The sequence below is a fragment of the Halichoerus grypus genome, chromosome 1 (genome assembly GCF_964656455.1).
Source record: "Halichoerus grypus chromosome 1, mHalGry1.hap1.1, whole genome shotgun sequence".
Lineage (NCBI taxonomy): Eukaryota > Metazoa > Chordata > Mammalia > Carnivora > Phocidae > Halichoerus > Halichoerus grypus.
Window position 1 is genome coordinate 77647679 of NC_135712.1, and position 20418 is coordinate 77668096.

Sequence of the window (20418 nt, forward strand, 5' to 3'; positions counted from 1 at the left end):
ATATCTCAACCCTCCGACATCATGTTTAAAATTTTTGATGGACTAAGCTACATTTGTGCATAAAAATGGTAATCACAGCAATACATAAAAATAATGGAATAATTAAGTAAGATATGGTATAACCACTCAATGAAATATTAAACAGATTTTAAAATTGTAATCATTCAAGAATATGCAGTGATACAGAGAATACTTAATGTATGATGCCAAGTGATACATAGCGCTATGGTAATTTATGCTAATAGCTAAAGATTGCAAGGGAATACACAAAAATGATAGATTATACCTGTATCTAGGTGGTGGAATTATGGGTGACATTTTTTTTTCTACAAAGTGTTCTGAGCTTTACACAACGTTACAACATTATTTATACAATTAAAAAATAAAAAAGAGGGGACCGATTTTCAGGTGTCTTCCAGATCAACAGTTTGCAACTCTTTTGTTATTAAAAGGGGGAAAATGAGGCTCAGGCAAGTGCACCAGCCTTCTGAAGGTGCACAGACCAAGTCACAGGCAGAACCGGCCCTAGAACCCAGAGCTCAAGACTTTAGAAGTGGGGGTGCCTGGGTGGCTCAGATGGTTAAGCGTCTGCCTTCAGCTCAGGTCATGATCCCAGAGTCCTGGGATCGAGTCCCGCATCGGGCTCCCTGCTCCTTGGGAGCCTGCTTCTCCCTCTGCCTCTCTCTCTCTCTCTGTCTCTCATGAATAAATAAATAAAAAATCTTAAAAAAAAAAAAAAAAAGAAGACTTTAGAGGTGGTATTCTTTCCTACACAGCACTTCATGGTGTCATTTTTCTAGGGGCAAAATCAAATCTGGGGTCATTTTAATATTTTTATATATTATAAAAAGACCAATGTTCAATTACCTCTCTAAGAGAGCAACAGCTTTTGATTGGCTGGAGTTTGAATTAAACTTCTTTTCTAAACATGGCTATTCCACAGAGGAGAAGTCTAGTTAACTCTTAACCAATTAAGGGGTCAGGGCCACTGATCCCCCAAGCAGTGGAAAATTCACATACATCTTTCAACGCCCCCCAAAACTTACCTACTAATAGCCTACTGTGGACTGGGAGCCTTAGCAATCACGGAAATAGCCAGTAACACATATTTTGTATGTTACATGTATTCTACACTGTATTCTTGCAATAAAGGAAGCTGGAGAAAAGGAAATGTTATTAAGAAAATCGTAAGGAAGAGAACACACATTTACCGTACTGTGCTGCACTTATTTTTTTTAAAAATCCACTCTAAGTGGACCCACACAGTTCAAACCTGTGTTGTTCAAGGGCCAACGGTACGTCTTTTCTACAAAAGCTTGTTCACTACAAAGCTTGCTTTTGTAGAAGTAGTACCTTCCTCACGAAGTCACAAAGCAATCTCAGTGCTAAAGAAAGCAGTAACTTAACAATAAATTCCGCTGTGGACATTCACTTTAGAACCGAAGAGGTCTCAACTTGCAATATTTCACTCCAGGAGAGAAAAAATTCCTTCAAAATTCAAAAGCTAATGAGAACAATTTCCTTGACTTTTCTCACTGCAGCCTGACAACACATTTGGCAGAGAGGTGTTTATATACCTGTATACACAATGGATAACCATAACTAGTTCCTAATATCCTGTAATGTCTGAAGATAACATTTGGAGCCCACACGCATTCAAACATTCTGTGAATTCTGAGGGGTTCTAATTAGGTCCCAGTAGAGGTAATATTTAGAAAGTAACAGGGTAAAAGAAATCATCAAATAAAAGAGAGTAAGAATAAATGGTTAATAAGGCAGAGAGACTCTGTGTGTGTGTGTGTGTGTGTGTGCGCGCGCGCGCGCGCGTGTGCGCGCACACTATGATTTAAGCATTATCTATTGAAGGCACATCTGAGCAACCACTTCTAGCAACTGGCAAGATAGTTTCCTATTTCCTGATATGCCACAGACCTTTCTCCCTAATTCTATGGTTTTCTAAGCATTGAGATACATATCAATCATCCCTCCAACTGCTTTTTTTGGCCACCTTCTGAAAAAAATGCCTAAGTCTTTCCGTCTGCCTGACACTATTCAAATCATGATAAAATAAAAATTGAAGGGCCAGGGGTTGGGGTGAGGCAGAAGTTAGGTAACATTTTATATAGTATAGAAACAGATTTAAAAATTAAATATATTCACATAAGTATATTATAATTACAAATAAAATATATGCTATATATAAAGAACCTCAGCAGAGAGGAAGAATTTGGGTGTTAAATTTACAATGAAAGATGAATATACTGGCAACGTCCTCACTCATGTTTATTCTCTTCCTCTCACATATGCCTCTAATACATACTTTTGTGCTTTTAATGTTAGACGCGTCCTAGCCCAGTTGACATTACAACCTTCCTGTTAAAATGTCTGTCTCCTCCACCAGACATAAAGGTCCTTGAAACTTAGGCAGAAACTATATTTTAATCATGTTTTCAAGTTGTAAAGCATCTTACACAGTGCCTGATAAGGAAAATACATTTTATTAGGTAAAATGTGTATCTATCTGGGGCAAACCATGCTAAGGTGAGGAGAAAGTAGAGAAAACTGATAATGATATTTACCAAAAATATCAATTAAAATGGATATCCACAGTCAACACGAACAAACAAACATACTAAATTTTCCAGGAATACATGACAAAATATTTTCTGGGTCTGGTGTCATCCCTGATGATGTCTAGGAACAAATGCACCACAGCAGTTAATAAGGGTGAAGACTTATTTCCGTTTTTTTAAGTTTTTACTGTGAAATTACTGACTTCTTTCAGATATTCAGTTTTATGAGGATTCTGTTTTTGAATCCAATTCCATTCTACTGTAGTGAATTTTCTCTCCTGGAGTGAAAAAGGGTGAAAAAGAAAGTACCATTTAAGCTACAGTAGAATGGAATTGGATTCAAAAACAGAATCCTCATAAAACTGAATATCTGAAAGAAGTCAGTAATTTCACAGTAAAAACTTAAAAAAACAGAAATAAGTAGAAGCAAGAAGCTAGACACCAGCAGGCCTCAGTGGAAAGGAGAGAATGCACATCAGTGATAAAGCACCACCATACTGACTGAAACCAAATACTGATGAACCCTGTCTGGGCCTGAAGTTTTTCTATCAGGCAGTTGGACCCTCTGTTTCTACAGGGTTTTAAGTGTCAGCACAGACACTGAAGGCACCACTGCTGGGGCAGAGTCAGACTCCCGGGAGACACGACCGTGCATGGTGGGAGGACGGCACCCGTGCAGAGGGTAGGACACAGAAGAAGGGGCCGGTAAAGTCAAAGAATAAACTTTTTACAGAGAAGTTAACATACCACTAACGTCTGGGGAAAACTCTTAGAAAAAAAAAAAAAATCTACAACAATTTAAAAAAAAACAAATAAGATCTTCATTATTACCATGCAATGAACATCTCATATACATGCTATTTTAGGTACTGAGGAAGTATACAAGAAAAAGTGTAAGTAAATCCAAAAAAGCTTAGAGTTTACCTAGAGAATGAAAACAAACATCATCATTACTAGATGTAAATATGGAAAAAGATTTCTTTTTCTTTCTTTCTTTCTTTCTTTCTTTCTTTCTTTCTTTCTTTCTTTCTTTTTTTTTTTTAAATGTGAGGCTTGAACTCACGACCCTGAGATCAAGACCTGAGCTGAGATCAAGGGTAGGACACTCAACTGACTGAGCCACCCAGGTGCCCCAAAAGATGATTTCTTTAAAGACTCCTTTTAAAGAGCTTTCATATCCATTGTGGTAGTTAAAAAGTGCACACCAACTCTGTGACAAAGACAAGGCAGACTTTATTAACTCATTTTATAGACTTGGAATTTGATGTTGAGAAAATCAATCAATCGATTGATCTATCACACAAACAGCCAATGACAAAGCCTGAATGCAGAAAACAAGACTAGGGATTCTAAAATAAATAAGCGTTTCACTGGATCATGGCCCCTCCCTTCCAGCTTCACTAAGTATATGGGGGACCTGGGTGAACAGGGGAATAAAGGACAAAAGGACATTAACAGGAGGCCAGAGACTGGTGGACTCATCCTGAGTTAGTAAGAGGAGGAAGGGTTACCCGGGCAAATGGGACCAGAGACAGGTGCCAGACTCTGGAAAGAAAGGAGGCAGAAGGCTTGCTCCTCTCCAGATCCCTTGAGCAATCTCCTCTACTACTCTGCTTTTGTCATAGCTTAACTGTTCCCAACTCCAGTCCTGACCTGTCTTCTAAACTCCAGGCCAGAACACTCAGCAATTCATTTGCAAAAGTCTCAAATCTGAAAAGCTTTTTAAAACCTCCCATTCTACCCTATACCCACATAAATGTGGCACTTCATTCAGCACTGCCTATTTTAATGAACGGCACCATCTAGTCCCCAAAATCAGAAATCAGGGGGCCCACGCTGTACTAGGGTAAGGCGCTGGCTTCAGATACTTTGCCTTCCCTCAACATGGTTTCATGTATGACAGCTCCCTGGAGGACCCTCTAGAGGCTACAGAGGAGTTGGACAGTCCCCAGGTCCCCAACCATAAAGCCATGTTAGGAACAGTAAAACACTCAATTACTAGTAATTCCACCTCAGCTCTGAATGAGGGGAGTATTCAATAGTGCTTGTTGAAGGAAGAAAGGAAAGAGAAAGAGAGGAAAGGAGAGAGGGAGGGGAAAGAGGAAAAGGAGACAAGAAGGGAAGGAAGGACAAGAAGAGACTCAGTGGCAGAACCAAAGGTCAAAATGGAGCATGTTTAATTTAATTTAAAACTATGTGTTGAAGTCTTGTGATTTGACTTTGGGTTTGTATCACTGTCACATGTTGACGGCTATGTGTCTTTAATCACAGCACCATCATGGATGTGTTTCTGGGTGTCTATAACCCAGTTATTAAATGAGGGCCAGTCAGCTCCAGAGTCTAAAACAGGTAGGACAGAGTAACGCAAAGGATGTGCAGGTTAAGAATGCGTGAGAGTGAGGACCACAGGCTCTGGCGTCAGACCACATGATCCAAACCTGGGTTTTGTCACCTCCTAGCTCCGTGACCTTGGGCAAATTGACTGAACCCTGTACTTAGTTTCCTAATCCATGAAGGTGAGTTGTAAAGATTTAATGAGGTAAGTAAGGAGCTCAAAATCATTCGTGTAAAAGAGAAATTCCTCTTTGGAGGGACACAAAGCTGCTGAGATTCTGATGGAGACAGGGGTGAGGAGAATACACCCCCACACGAATACCGAGAATTACGCAAACAATTTCAGGAGGCTCATGGACCACTAACCTTCATTTCATAATCCTTAAGACAGATCATCTCTAAAACCCTTCCTCTTGCAAAAGCCTGTGACGTGAATAGCACAGAAACAAGCACTGAGGGATTTCTGTAGGCTTCCAGAGACGCACACGTGGGCAAGCTCCACTGGGACACCTCTGACTTCCACATGATTAGCAGAAGTCTGCCAAATGAATAGAAGGAACATATCCACAGCCACGAGTCAAAAGGAGATCAAAACAAAGTGCGATCCTGCTACGGACTGAACCATGCCCCCGCAAACTGGTATGTTGAGGCCTTAACCCTCAGAGCGATATTTGGAGGTGGGGCCTTTGGGAGATAATTAGGTTTTGATGAGGGCGGGACCCAAATGATGAAACTAGTGCCCTTATAAGAAAAGATCCCAGAGAGTTTGCCCCATCTCCCCCTCTGCCCTGTGAGGACATAGTGAGAAGGCTTTCTACGAGCCTGGAAGAGAGCTCTCACTAGACCCTGAACATACTGATACCCTCATCTCTGATCTCAGACTTCTAGCCTCCAGAACCACAAAAAAATAAATGGACAAATAAATAAAAAATTCTGTTGTTCAGGCCATGCAGGCTATGACAATTTGTTACTGCAGCCCACACTGACTGATACATACTCTTTATGCAAAACAGCATGCCTACACAGGCAACCAAATGGGGCGAGAGAGGGCCTGTTTCCTCATGATGTGATAAAACATATATAGTGGGCTTTACCATGAAAACGCTGCCTCATCCCAAGTGCTGAGGGAGTAGAATTTTTAACTGTAACTTATGCAGGTTTATTTTTCCACACACTTCTAATAGTTTAAAAAATAATTATAACAGAAAGAGTCACGTGCACTTTTCCTACTTACTTTAGCCAACAAACATAGAGTAAGAGGCAGTGGAATATGAGGAAAAAGTACCTGGAAATTAGGTATAATTAATTTCATACCTGGCTCACCACAGCTTACCTGGGTGACCTTACAGTATTAATTATCAATTTTTCTTCATATTATATCCATCAAGTCGTATTACTCCCCTTTCAACAATATCTGCATCCTGAAAAAAGTTCGACTTATCCCTACTCTTCATAATCCGCTTTCAAATTACATTTCCAACTACATTTCCCATAAGGCCCTACTCTGCAGAGTCCATCCAATATTCTACTTTCAACCTCTCAAATATAGCCCATACTTTCTTAAGAAGGTCTTTCTCTTAGCTCACTCTAGTGCATCATTTTGGGGCAAACTTCCTTCCACTCTACAGCAACCAAACACCTACTCGCCATGCCACAGCAAGGATGGAACTAGAAAACACTGCACTAAGTGAAAGAATCCAGTTATAGAAGATCACCTATTATATGATTCAATTCATAGGAAATGTCCAGAATAGGCAACGCTACAGAACAGAAAGCAGATTAGTGGCTGGTCAGGGCTAGATGAAGGATGTTTGGGGAAGTAAGGAGTGATGGCCAACAGGTACGGATTTCTTTTTGAGGTGGGGAAAATGTTCCAAAATTGATTTTTTGTGACGGTTGTACAACTCTGTGAATATAATAAAAACCACTGAATTGTATGCTTTAAAAGAGTTAATTATATGATATATGAATTAGATCTCAATAAAGCTCTTATTGAGGAAGGAAGGAAGGAAGGAAGGAAGGAAGGAAGGAAGGAAGGAAGGAAGGAAGGAAGGAGGGAAGGAGGGAGGGAGGGAGAGAGGGAGGGAAGGAGGAAAAGAAAGAACAGGAAGAAGGAAAGAAAGAAAAGAGATGTACCCATCCACCTAAGCTCTTTGAATGTTGTATAAATTTATTCTCTCCACTCTGTCAGAGTTAAAATCCTTCAATTGAGCTCCCTCAGAATGTTATTTGTACCTCCAGTTAACAACTCTCATTCTAGCTGGCAATATAATTATGTTTAGTTCTTCCCGTGTCTGCCTCCCCCACTAAACTATGAGTGCTTTCAGAGAAAAACAAACCTGTGCCAGACATTTCCACAGCCAGTCCTCGGCTAACCATTAGTTTCTTTTGTGCACCTTAGAAAAACATGCCTGGTCTTGGGTTGGCAAATAGAGGGAGGGTCAGACTTGAGTTCCACTCGCCCTCCTGCCACCACCGAGCACGACATAATCTGAAGGGCAGTAAGCAGTAGTTCTGCCTATACCCTTCTTCTCACCTCCAACAGTCCAGCAAAATACTTAACCTAAGCAAGGCACTCTCAATAAATAAATTAATACCTGCAGAAGGGAAATGATACGTCTGAAACCATGTCTAACAACAAGACACACCCAGATTCCAGCAGAAAGCTCAAGGCATTCATATTTGGGTTTCTCTTTAACAGTTATTTATTTTTGTGTTTCTCAACAATGACATAAAAAAAATGTTTTTCTTACTAATTGGATTCAAAGACCTTGGGCGTACATACGAAATACAGTGAATTATTTTAACACATTTAAGTAGTAAGGAAAAACAGAAAATGTTTTTCTTAAGTCAATTTACAATTACTAAAACAGGTCACGGTATTACAAAAGCCTGTCATTTATAGAGGGGGCAGCAAAAATATATATATACTGAAAAGAGTTTTAGCATCAACCCAGGTTGATGCTCTCAACTTCCACACTTGAGCTGAGTCCTGACCATTTTGTACTTCAGATAAGAGGTGTCCATGCCCAAGCCCACTCTCCAGTGCCCATCTTTACCTGCTTACCTCCATTTCTTTGGGGAAACATACTTTGCCCACAAACTAGACCAGAAAACAAAAAGTGTTTAATATTCCCACAACAACCTGCACCTTTGCTTTGTGGCATGTATCACAACCATAATTACATAAGTATCTGTGAAATTATGAATGTGGTCATTGTTATTCCTGGAGCGGAAGCCCTGCGATGAGAGCGCTTGTATCTGCCTGGTATCCGCAGTTCTGGATTGAAGTCCTGATACTTGGTCATGGTAGGTACTTGAGAACTAGTCGTCGATGGAATTAATGACCTCTCCCTGCTCAAAGTATTAGGTTCTTGAAAACAGGGAATTGGGCATGCCTGGGCGGCTCAGTTGGTTAAGCATCTGCCTTCAGCTCAGAACATGATCCCAGGGTCTTGGGATCAAGCCCCCGAGTTGGGCTCCCTGCTCAGTGACAGGCTTGCTTCTCCCTCTGCCCGCTGCTCCCCCTGCTTGTGCAGGCTCTCTCTCTGTGTCAAATAAATAAACAAAATCTTTTTAAAAAATTTTTCAGGGGCGCCTGGGCGGCTCAGCCGGGTGAGCGGCTGCCTTTGGCTCAGGTCATGATCCTGGGGTCCTGGGATCGAGTCCTGCATCGGGCTCCTTGCTCAGCGGGGAGCCTGCTTCTCCCCTGCCTGCCATTCCCCCTGCTTGTGCTTGCTCTCTGTCTCTCTCTCATGCTCTCTCTGTGTCAAATAAATAAATAAAATCTTAAAAAATAAATTAAAAAAATAAAAATTTTTCAAAAAAAACAGGAATCATGTCTAATTCATTTTGGTATCAACTACTGTGCCTGGTTCAGTGTCTAATAGGTAGATAATATCACATAGTTCACGTGCACACGGATACATAAACAAACTGCATAGCAGGTCACACTACTCATGGTGTACTAATGGTACAATAACACACTTGAGTGGGTTAGGAGCAAAAGGCAACCATCCAAGAAAGCTGGACCCAATAAGAGATGTTGGAACAGCACCACACAGACACGGAAGGCAGAGACAGAGATGGAAGATGTCCACAGTCTAAGACTGATGCCAATTTCCTTGGGGTTCTAAGAGTCCATTTACTCCCAACTCCAATGGGTGTGACTCTTTTCCCAGATGCAGCTAGGCTCCAAATCTTGTGTTGTATCAAGAAAATCAGGCCTTAGAAACATAAAATCACTCAAAGCAAAACCATAGCTGGAGCAACCAAAAGACTGGCAGAGTTAAGCAACCATGAGAAGGTCAGAGTGCGCATGCCCTGCAGAAAACAAACAGGCTGCAGCTTGAAACAGGTCTCCCCTGTGGAGACTTGTGCAGCATCGTGCCCCAGCAGCCTCCTCAAGTGGTTTTGGATGTGAAAAGGTCATGCAGCCAAACACAGTTTAGGTAGACGCCAGTGGCAGACCTCCCTGAGGGGTTGGAAGAGTCTAGAGGGTGGACAGAAAAACTGTGCAGGTAAAGGGGGACATGACCCTGGGCCAAACCCTGCATCAGATGCCGGCAATCCACATTCCAGTGCTGAAAAGCTTGCAGTCAAGATGCTGGGGAGCTAACCGGGCGGTTAAATGAACAAACACCGCAAACCTAAAGAGTGCAACGATAATCATGAAGCTGAGTAGATGAGGAGTCTGACAGCATGACACACCAGGGATCACTGGACCTCGATCAAATCGATCAGCTACCATCATTCGGGGGCACCAGGGCAGGATCTGCACGCCGGCCCCAACACTCACGGGCTGTGCGGCCTTGGGAAAGTTACATGAACACTCGCTGCTTGTGTGAGATTTTGGTAGCCCTCAGTTACATGTGAGTTCTGATTGATAATCAGTGACTGAGCCGGTGAGGGACAAAACACTGCTGAACAGAATCACAACCGCCAGAACAGGCAAGGCCTGACACTCAGCCAGAGTCCAAGTGCTTCTTTTATGAAAAGTACAACTCAGGCCCAGGGAAGGGAAGGGACATGCCCACACCCACTTAGTAAGTCACCTTCCCGGATCTCGGTGAGCCGCCAGGCACGGTGATTTACGATGCCCGGGGCTGTCCCCTGGCACACAGAGCTGCTGTCTGCATTGTTTGCTAATAGACACACAATGCTTAAAATGCTACCTGGCTCAAAGGCAGCAGTGCGTATGTGCTTGTCATTACTACTGATAATAATAATGCTGGTATATGTAACAGATGTATAGGGTGCTTTGTAGTTTACGAAGCCTGTTCATATCCATTATCTCATTTAATCCCCACAACAACCCCAGGAATCATGACTCCCCAAGCCCTGCGGAGATGGGGGTCAAATGAGACTCAGCAAGGTTTCTTGGTTTCCCCAGGAATCCCATAGATCATGGGCAGAGAAGTGCAGCCCGGAACCCATGTTCTCCATCACCCAGACCAGCGGGCTTCCTTTCCCGTGCTACCACGGAACAGATAACAGCTAGCACAGGACTAGAGATTTCTAATGGGGACACGCACACAACCTTTACCCTAACAAATCCTCTTAGCTAAAGGAAGAAACTCAGAGGCATGAGAATTTCATTTTGCTTCTGCTCAGCTGGCTTACACTTAGCAGAAGGACTATCTTCCTTGGAGCCGAGCTTTCTGTCCTGTCTATGGAACCAGATGGTCTTCCTGCTGAAACATGGATGATGGGCAAAGAAGAGGCTGAAACTGGGAGGCAGGGGGAGCGAGGGAGAGAAATAACCACACAGTGGCTGATAACTAAGCCATAACCCTGGAGCAGCTGGGGATGAGCCAGTCCTCCTTACCACGGAGACTTCAACCACCACCTCGCCCGAGTGAAACCCTCAACCAGAAATGAGACCGAGGGATGATACGTGGGGCACGAGCCCCTCTTTCACGCATATCTCCTCCACTGAAGTGACTAAATTTCTCAAGCGAATAGTAACAAAGGACTGGCCTGGCGTGGGACATGCCAAAGGATTAGGAACGGTCTTCTTACCTTGAAGGTAAAAGAGTTTCTAATTACGGGCTTTTATATTTCACCCATGTATGTATGTATCTATGTATGGATGCATCTACCTACCTACCTACTATCTAATCGAGAGAAGCAAATGCCTCCTTTCTTTAAAAAAAAAAAAAAAAAAAAAAAGATTTATTTATTTATTTGAGAGAGAGAGAGAGCACGATCTGGAAGGGCAGAGGGAGAGGGAAAGAGAGAGTCTCAAGGAGACTCCCCGCTGAGCACCAAGCTCGATGCGGAGCTCAATCTCACAACCCTGAGATCATGACCTGAGCCGAAACCAAGAGTCAGATGCTTAACCAACTGTGCCACCCAGGTGCCCCAATAACTCCTTTCTTTTTAAGAGTATACTATTTAAAAAAAAAGTACTGAACAGATAAATGAGAGATCTTGATTTTAGTTCTGGTTTTGTCACTAACTGGAAGAGTGAATTAAGAATGATTACCAAAGCCTTCCGGGACTTTTATTTCCTCATCTGTCAAGTGCAGGCTTGGGCAGATCAACAAGGACCCTTCCAGCTTAAAGAAAAAAAAAAAAAAAGAACAAGAATAAGAATGAGAGAACGAAAGAATGAAAGAAAGCAAGCTAATATCCTAAATAAACAGAAGAAAATACCCTAATGGTCAAAACAACTTTTCAGAAAAGTTAAAAAAAAAAAAAAAAGTGTTGTTTCCTCCATAGGCCGTGGTTTTGAATGCAAGAAACATACCACAGTTTAAAATCACCCATATTCATGCCTTTGATGGTGAAAAAAAGTCTACCACCAAAAGCCAACAAAGTTTTGCTTAAAAACAAGCTATTTTCAGGAACAACTCCCCAAGTTAAAGCCCTAATTCACAAAATTGGGTTTGGCTGGCATAACACTGTCTTCTTTCTGCAATTATTAGGCTCTAGAAGATTTTTTTTTCTCCCCTCCTAACAACATTTCATTTGCAAAGTATTTGATCCTGAAATAAACCTGTAATTCCTCCTATGGTGAACGGAGTGCCGACGAAGATCTGTAGTGTAGCCCAAATGACTTTATATTTCATAGGAAATTATTACAAGATGACAGATGTGAACCTTAAGAATTTTAACAATAAAGTCATGCTATCCAAAGAATGTTCCACAAAACTCCAGTCTGGGAAACTGTCCACAAAATGGTTCCATTATAAAATAAATTTGACAAAACCTGAATTTAAGGAATGTTTTTACCTACAGGACTTCTCCAAGTTAATCTTGCTAAAGATGCATGGAGAATTCTCCAAAACAGGTGGCTTATAAAAACAGCTGATTCCCAAATTCGTCTGGCCATTGTGGAGCTAGTATTCCATGGAGCACATTTTGGGAAATGCTGCCATGCAAATGACCATGGATTATGACAAGGACACAGCTTTATTCCTGACAGCATCTCTACCCCTGAATGGTAAGGTCTACCATTCAACTAGAAGCTTCCAGGTTTGACTCTACCTTTATCTACCCCAGATTTTATAACAAATGCAACAATAACCAACCAAAGCCTTTGACGCTCAAAGTGATTTCCATTTCTTGAGACTTTCTTGTAACACAGAAGGCTCCTCACCCCAAGAGGCCTGGGTCTTCCCTACACTACAGATATACTCTGTGATATCAGGCAATGCTGAGGGAACTTTTTTTTTTCCTTTTCCTCTATCTTTCTCTCTCTTTTTCTTCCTAATTATGCATAGGCTTTACTCAGAATCCATTTTCTTTAAGGATCCATTTTCTCATTGTCTTTCCGAAACAATGAGAAACTACCAAGCAGAGAGCTCACAAGGTAACTGAGATCTGACGCTCCCCCTGTCTAAGTGAAAGACCTCTGTGCTCAACAATATTTGTATCAGGGCCTCAGTTTTCCCACACTCAGAATGAGGTAAGTGGATTTCATGGTCTCACCTCGCGTGAGTCTCTAACTTTTGGGGGTGGCTCATCATTACCTCTGCAGGCAATGCCGTGAATGTTCCAAGCCATGGCAGCAACATAGGGATGAGCGCTCCCCAGGCTAGAATGGCACCCCCAGATAAAGCACTGCTTGGCTAACTCGAATACTTGCAAGGACATGTTCCAGGGTGGTGCTAAAACTCCAACCTCAGTGCTTTTGCAGCCACGCCAGGTACTGTCTGGCCAGCCCAGGCACATTATGGCGCCTCATCGGGTCACTTGCTAAAAGTGACAGTACATTTAAAACCACCTTGACATGGCAGAGAGCTGAGGTGGCAGCACAGTGTGGAAACATCCTCATCAACCACCACAGGCTTGCTGGTAGCATCCCCACTTATAATGACCTTCTTCTACAGGAAAGGTATTTAAACACCCAGATCTATTGCCCAGCAAGTAATGTATTCCAGGAAATACTCTCTTGCAAAACCCCACCCAGATTTATTTTTAAGGGCAGAGGACAAGAGTAATTTTAATACTGGCTCCTAAGAAAAAGTAGAGATAAGGAGAAAAAAGGGATACTTGGATATTTAAAAGCAGGAAAAAAAAAAAAAGCAAAAGTACTTATATTACCCCTAAAAGTGATCTGAGAGAAAAAGATAAAGAGCACTCAACAGCTTTCATTCTAATACCTCTACAAGTGTCCATCATTTCCTGCCTTTGTCCTTCCTAGTCTTCCTCTCCCCCACCCCCACCTAAGAGCAAACCCCCTTTCAAAGACACCTAGGATATAAGTGAGGGCGGGGAGTGGCTCCTCTGTCCACTTTTTATACAGGACCCAGAGACTATGAAAGCCTCACTCACACACTCACTGGCTTTCCGGGGGAGGTGCCACCTGCAACAGCAGCTCTCCAAAGGGCCTGATGGTGGCCAGCACACGGGAAACTCAAAAAATCGGATGCAGTTCACCCCCTTCACTTAGGCTGGGGAGGCTTTTCCCTTTTCTACCAGGTCACATTCCACCCAGGGTTCAGGTCCCACATCAAATGCTTCCTCCTCCAGGCAGACTTCCTTCATTCTCTCCACGTTGGTCTCCAATCCCACCAAAACTAACGTCTCTCTCCTTCAATGACTACAAATCTCTGTATTGGAGATACTATCTAAATATCATAACTCTTGGGGCGCCTCAGTGGCTCAGTTGTTAAGTGTCTGACTTCAGGTCAGGTCATGATCCCAGGGTCCTGGGATGGAGCCCCACATCGGGCTCCCTGCTCCGCGGGAAGCCTGTTTCTCCCTCTCCCACTCCCCCTGCTTGTGTTCCCTCTCTCGCTATCTCTCTCTCTGTCAGATAAATAAATAAAATCTTTAAAAACATAAAATAAATAAACAAATATCATAACTCTTACTGGGGAGACTCCTAGTCTAGCCAACTCTCCCTCCAGTAAGAGTTACCTACATTAACTTTGACCAACCCACTCCCCTCCACAAAGAATCTCTTAAGGGCAGAGACTGGGTCTCGTTGAATTCATTGAATATAAAGACAAAACCTGCCTAAAGAGTTAAGACAAGTACATAAATAATTATCACACAGGAAAGACTCTATTTAAAGACAAAGAAGACAGGAAGAGATGAAAAAGCCCAGGCTGAAAGCTCAGCAAGGCTGTGTCAGATGTGTGTTAAAGACCTCCACACACACAACAATGCGCTGCCTTAAGAAACGGAGGCAGCTAACAGTGACTGAGCATGAACTGTAAGTCGGGCAGAGCCTTCAACGTTTTCCAGATACTAACTTTTCTAATCCTCAGAGTAACCTTGGAGGCAGGTAGTGTTTTCCCCTCCATTAAATAAGGGGATGAGGCAAAGGAATTGCCGAGAGCGCCTGCCACTCAAGGGAGCGAAACAGAAGAACCGGCTTCGGACTCGGCAAAGAGACTCCAGCGAATGTGCCCGACCCTCTTGCTCCACTGCTTCTGCAGCGGGCTGCCAGCATCCCACACACAGCAAGGGCCATGTGGCACTTCCTGGAACCCAAAGGAGGGATTTTTGGAAAAGGGCCCAAGAAAGGGCATCATCTGAATAAAGGAGAAGATGCGGATAAACATCGCCTTCTAGATGTCTGCACCTGCATTCACAGAAAGGGCACACTCTTGGAATTTGAGAGCAAAAGACTCAAGCCGCTGGTGGGGCTGCGGCCTTTTCTAACTGACCAGACTTCCTCAAACTGGGACTTACTCAATCTTTGCTATGAGCAGCGAGGCTGAACTTCTGGTTGCCTGGTTAACTTGTGAGTGACAGAAACGCGGTTGTTACCTTGACTGTAAACATTAGAAATGTTTTGTGATGATCTGACCAGCGTTTTCCTTCCAGAAAAGGTTAAAGGCCTTTTAGCAAAGAACTAGATGTGAAGAATCGAACTTAAATGGTGAAAGAGAGCATCTTGTGGCCAAACTTAATGATACTTAATTCTCAGATGAGGAATTCTGTAGTAAACAACCTCTTGGTTCTGTGCAAAACATTTTTAATTTCATGCCCTGCTAATCACACAGCTGTTAAATTTCCCTTCCCATCAGTTGTAAAAAAATAAATAGATAGTAATTGTAATAATAATTTAAGAAACAGTTGGGCCTCAAACAAAATTTGAACCCTAATGAATTTTCCCATCTGGAATTAATAATGTAGTGGATGGTGAAACTGCCTGGATTCAGTTGATGTAAAGTTATATTACATTATTAAAAGTATCAGAATGTAAGGTTCCGAACGTCAAAAGCTGCTAACATGCCAGCCACAGAATGGAAAGTCTACCTTGCATTCTCAGACAAGCCGCGCACCTGATGTTTCATTCCAACAGCTTTTAACAACCTGCTTCCTTTCGCTGTGCCCTTATCACCTCAGGGCTGCAAAGGAACTGTACACATAGAAGTACTGACTTAACTTTGGCATTATGGACTTGATGATCCAGAGCCCAGAGAAGAGAGAGTAGTGCCTTCACATTGCAAACACATCAATCTAATCAATACAGGAAAATAAAAAAGCTGCCGTTCATGCCTCAATGAAAACAAGATCTAGGGAGTAAAAGATGGAAGGGGGTTTTAAAGTATTTGGGAACAAGAGAAAGAGGTGGTCCGAAGGAGTATGGTAGTGAGGGTAAGCCAATTTTGCAAGAAAGAAAGGAGAATAACCAGGAAAGAAAACTCAAGCCTGCAACATTGTGTAAAGAAGGACGGGACGCATGTACTAAAAGAAATAAAATAAGCATAGTCAGTTGGACCAGAAAATCAGCAGGAGAGCTTTAAAAATGTTCTCATGTGTCTATGCATTGATACTTTTCCCATAGCCTTGGCGATAAAACATGATAGGAAATGCCTAGAGCACTAACGTACTGTCTCTTCGTCTGGCTTCTTCCAACCCAAAAGTCCATTCACTGAAATGCTTTCAGTTCTTGAAGGTGTGCTCAACTTGCACCTCCTTCGGGAAGCTTCTCCCCATTCCACACGCACTGAAACCCTCCTCCAGGCTCCCACAGCATGCTGCCTATACCTCTCTTTTGTCACCTACGTCGTTTTGCTTGGTAAAACAGCTGGTTATTTATGTGTCTGGATCTCCCACTGGATTATAAACTCTGTGAAAGAAGAAATTACATTTACCCATATTTCTATTCCTCAGTGCCAGGTCTAGGCTTTGCATAGCAGGCATTTAAGGGATGGATAAGCTTTCTTAAGAAAACCGAGAAGAGACTACTTCCTTTTTTAGGTATTCTTGTTATAGAAAACCGAAATTTAAGGATTTATCAACTTACCCACGAGCAATCACCCTACAAACCCCTATAAGTCACAACCACTATCAATATTTCATCGCTCTTCTCAAGTTTACATAATAAGTTCAGAACGTGAACACAATTTTCATAATCGTTGTCCCAGTCCACCTAAAGACAGAAGTACAGCATAAATGTACATTGCTTTTCTGTCCTGAACACAGGCTCACAACCGTAGGTGCGAGAATGATTTCCAGGAACCTACAGTGCTTTCTTGAAATCCCAGGATCCCATCAGCCCTACCCTCCAGCCCACATTTCATTGAAAACAACAGTATTTCCTTCATGCTTCACTACTGATGATAAAGTGAATGAGTCAACCCTATGAAACAAAACACCAACAATAATTTACTGTGAATATCATTGTATTTGTAAAGCACTTATATATCACTATCTTATTTGATCTTCTCTATGAGCTCCTGCAGCATGAGGAAATGGAATAATTATTTTAGAGATGAGGAAACTCAATTCCACAAGATAAGATTTGTCCCCAAAACACAAAGCTCGTGGAGGCGATGACAAGATGTGAACTCAGGATTCAAGATACCCTACCCAGAGTTGTGTTCATTTATACAACGTGGTCTCTCTCCTGTAAAGTGTTTAACAAGGCACCAGAAGTCAGTAATGGAGCCCCTGAGACTTAGATGAATGAAAAGTTACCTAATTCAGATAAAGTATGAAATGGGTTCCATGAACATATAAAAGAAGAAGAAACAGAAAGAGACAAAGACAGAGAAAAAAAGAAACTACTTTGGGTTAAGATAGTTAAATTTCCTGGAAAACAGGGTCTTGAACTGTACTTAAAAGGCATGCTAATGAAAGTGAGCCCACAAACTGACAGTTTCAGAATCATCCAGAAGCTCATCAGAAATACAAATTCTCCCACACTGTGTTCTCAGATCTACTGGACCATAATGTCTGAGAGTAAGTGTAATCTACATTTCTAACATAATATAGCTTTACATCAACTGAATCATCCCAGGTGATTCCAATGCGTGCCAAATTTGAAAAGTAGTGCTTGACAGCTAAAACAGGAACTGGATAAATAAGAAGGTAACAGGCGGGTTCCAGGAGTGGGGAAATGACATTAAAAATAAGGAGGCCTACAATCTAGAACACTCAAAACTAAGTCAGCAAAGCAGATCTAGAACTAGAACAATGGACTGGAGAGGCAGCATCCCCCGAAGGACTAGGTCTGAAAAGTTTCCTTTGAAGTCCGACTGTAGAGAGTGCCGAACGCAGGCCAGCAGGGCCAACGAAGCACATGGGCTCTGCAGTCACTCAGACCCAAGTTCTGAATCTGGAGAGGAAGCAAGCACACATAAATAACAAGATCGGCGTGCAATTCAAGACAACAGGCCGCACGTGGTTCAGACTCTTCAGAAGAAAACCTCTTTTAGCTACAACCCGGGGGAACACAAGCTCCCCGGGGCAGACGAGGGAAAGGAACACGGCAAAGGTCCGGGATAAAAAACGTGATCTACTCAGCACAAGTGAGACGCCCTGGGATTCAGCATCCTCATCTGTAAAAGAAAAGATTCGCAATCCTGCCCCAGTGGGATTGCTGAGGGGATTAAGTGAGGTCATTTTACATGGCAGCTCCTGATGTAGGGTCTGGCACAGAGGAGACGCTCAATGCAGCCTCCCTTTCACTGTCAGGCCAATGGAGGGTGTGAACTAGGCACTGAGCCCTCTCTGGGGCTAGGTGGGGAGCTACTGACATTGACACTGTTGTCTCAAAAAAATGTTCACAAGGCAGCCTGCTGGGGGAGTTCCTGTGGTTGGTGTAACCAACACACTCAGGCACATTCCACTTCAAGACCTAAGCCTCCTTCACTTCCTGCTTCTCACTCTTACTTTTTCAGAGGGGCTGCAGGTTCTCAAGTTTATCTTGAGCACAGCTTTCTTTCTAAATGACACGTAATTTCTACAGGCAAAAGTGCTCTAACTTCTTCTTTCAGATGGGACTCTCGGCTGCCCTGAAAATGGACCTGGCTCTAGTCTTAGGTGATCTGTCAGAAAATGGATCAGTCCAGCTGGTTAGCTGGGGGGTCTCCCAAAGGGCGTCTCCTAGGGGACGTTAATTAGGGTTGCTCGAAGGCAGAAAACAAAGTGCCAGAGTCAAATGAAAGCAAGCTGACTGTTGTCCCCCGGGGCTTCCTAAAAGAAGCTAACCTACATTGTCAATACCTAAGAGGGCGCCAGAGTATGCGGCATTTGCCAGGCTTGTGTGACCACTCTTTTTAGAGTGGTATCAACTCGGACTAGCATTTATGGACCAGGCATAAGAAAACGATGACTCAAAGCATGATATAGGGAAGGCAGGCATTAGCTATCTGCGTATAGTCAACTCCCAGAAAGAATGTGAAGCTGCTCAAGTTTTTCTGTGATGCTTGATCATCTTCCCATTCACTACCCTGCTCAGTGTTTTCTCCCCTCCCTTCAGAAGCCCCCTCCCTTCCCCATGCCTCCACACACAAGATCTGCTAACCTAATCAACATGTGATGAACTAACACTTTCTGTTCCACCAACGTGCACACTGGTATCTCGATTCGTTCCACTGACTTAGAAAGCATCTCCCTTTACCAAAATCCCATTCATTCAAGGTTTACCCAAATGTCACTTCCCCCACAAAGACTTCCTTAATCCCCTGCCTGCATCCCAGTTGGAAGTAGTGGTTCTTTTTTCTTCTCTGAACTTTCTTGCCAAGGTTCTACTTTCTACTTTAAATCATAGCTACCTGTGAACTGTCTCATCTTTGCCCGTTGGTTCACCCCTTCCCTAATACTTCACGCCTCTCATCTTGTTTCAGCCTCCCAACATGCTGGGAGGCAGAACAGGCAGGTCTAATTACACTCACAGCGCTGAGACCATATAGCTTAGTGGTTAAGAGAGCAGCTTCTAGAGCCAGACCATCTGAGTTCAACTCCTGGCTTTGCCTTTTATGAACATATGACCTGGAGCTAATTGTGTGAAGTCCCCAGTTCTCAATTTTTCCTCTGTGAAATGGTAAGAATAACAATACTTTCCTCAGAGAGTGGTTATGAGGATTGAGTGAGTTAATGGTGCTAAGTGCTCAGAATAATGCCTAACTCAATAAGCATTAAGTAAAAGTCCCAGGGAGCTTAGAAGTGGCCAGGTCAGAATTTTCCAGACTTCTGTCATGTTTCTTCCCTCCATAATGCTATCTTTCAGTATTGCTCATCCATTCAGTAAATATTTATCGAGCTCATAAATGAGCCAGGCATGACTCTAGGCAACTGGGAAACGACAGACAAGGCTCCGAACTCAAGGTCCTTACACTCTAGCAAGAGAAAAAGGAGGCAGAAAGGAGTACATGAAAAAGTAAGATACCTAAACAAACAAGATAGATGAGTGCTTTTAATTTTGGTTCATCCTCATGTCATCTCCCTCCACCCCAACAATCCCTTACAGTAGTCCATGTTGACGAAACGTGTGCACAGAATGCTTCCTGCTTGATTTGAAACGGTTATTTCCAGAACTCAACATTTGTTTAGAACATTTTGCCTAATCTCACCAGTTTCTTCAGGTAATGAACCAGGAATCACTCTGGGGTTTTTCTTAATTATCCTACACATGCGTTTTGGGTCATCCCTCCCCTCATCCAAATAAACCCAGGTGCATCCCCCGTGGCTGATATGTGACTCAATAAAAGAACATTCTGTCTTGGCACTCAGCTGCTGCTTCTGGACTCACACCGTTTTTATGAGATTTATTACCAGAGGGGCATTTCACTATAAGAAACTGTCATGTACAGAACTG

General features: G+C 42.7%; 1 protein-coding gene across 5 annotated transcripts in view; it reads right to left on the minus strand.

The window, feature by feature from the left end:
- The window catches only part of LPP (LIM domain containing preferred translocation partner in lipoma), a 654872-nt gene that overhangs the window by 453682 nt on the left and 180772 nt on the right, over positions 1–20418 (minus strand). The window contains exon 4 of one of the 5 annotated variants that reach the window (XM_078068088.1): positions 11395–11467. The exons of the other annotated variants lie outside the window; for them this stretch is intronic. The gene's annotated coding sequence lies outside the window, so the exon portion shown is untranslated. The remainder of the gene's footprint in view (positions 1–11394; positions 11468–20418) is intronic. 5 annotated transcript variants of the gene reach the window in all.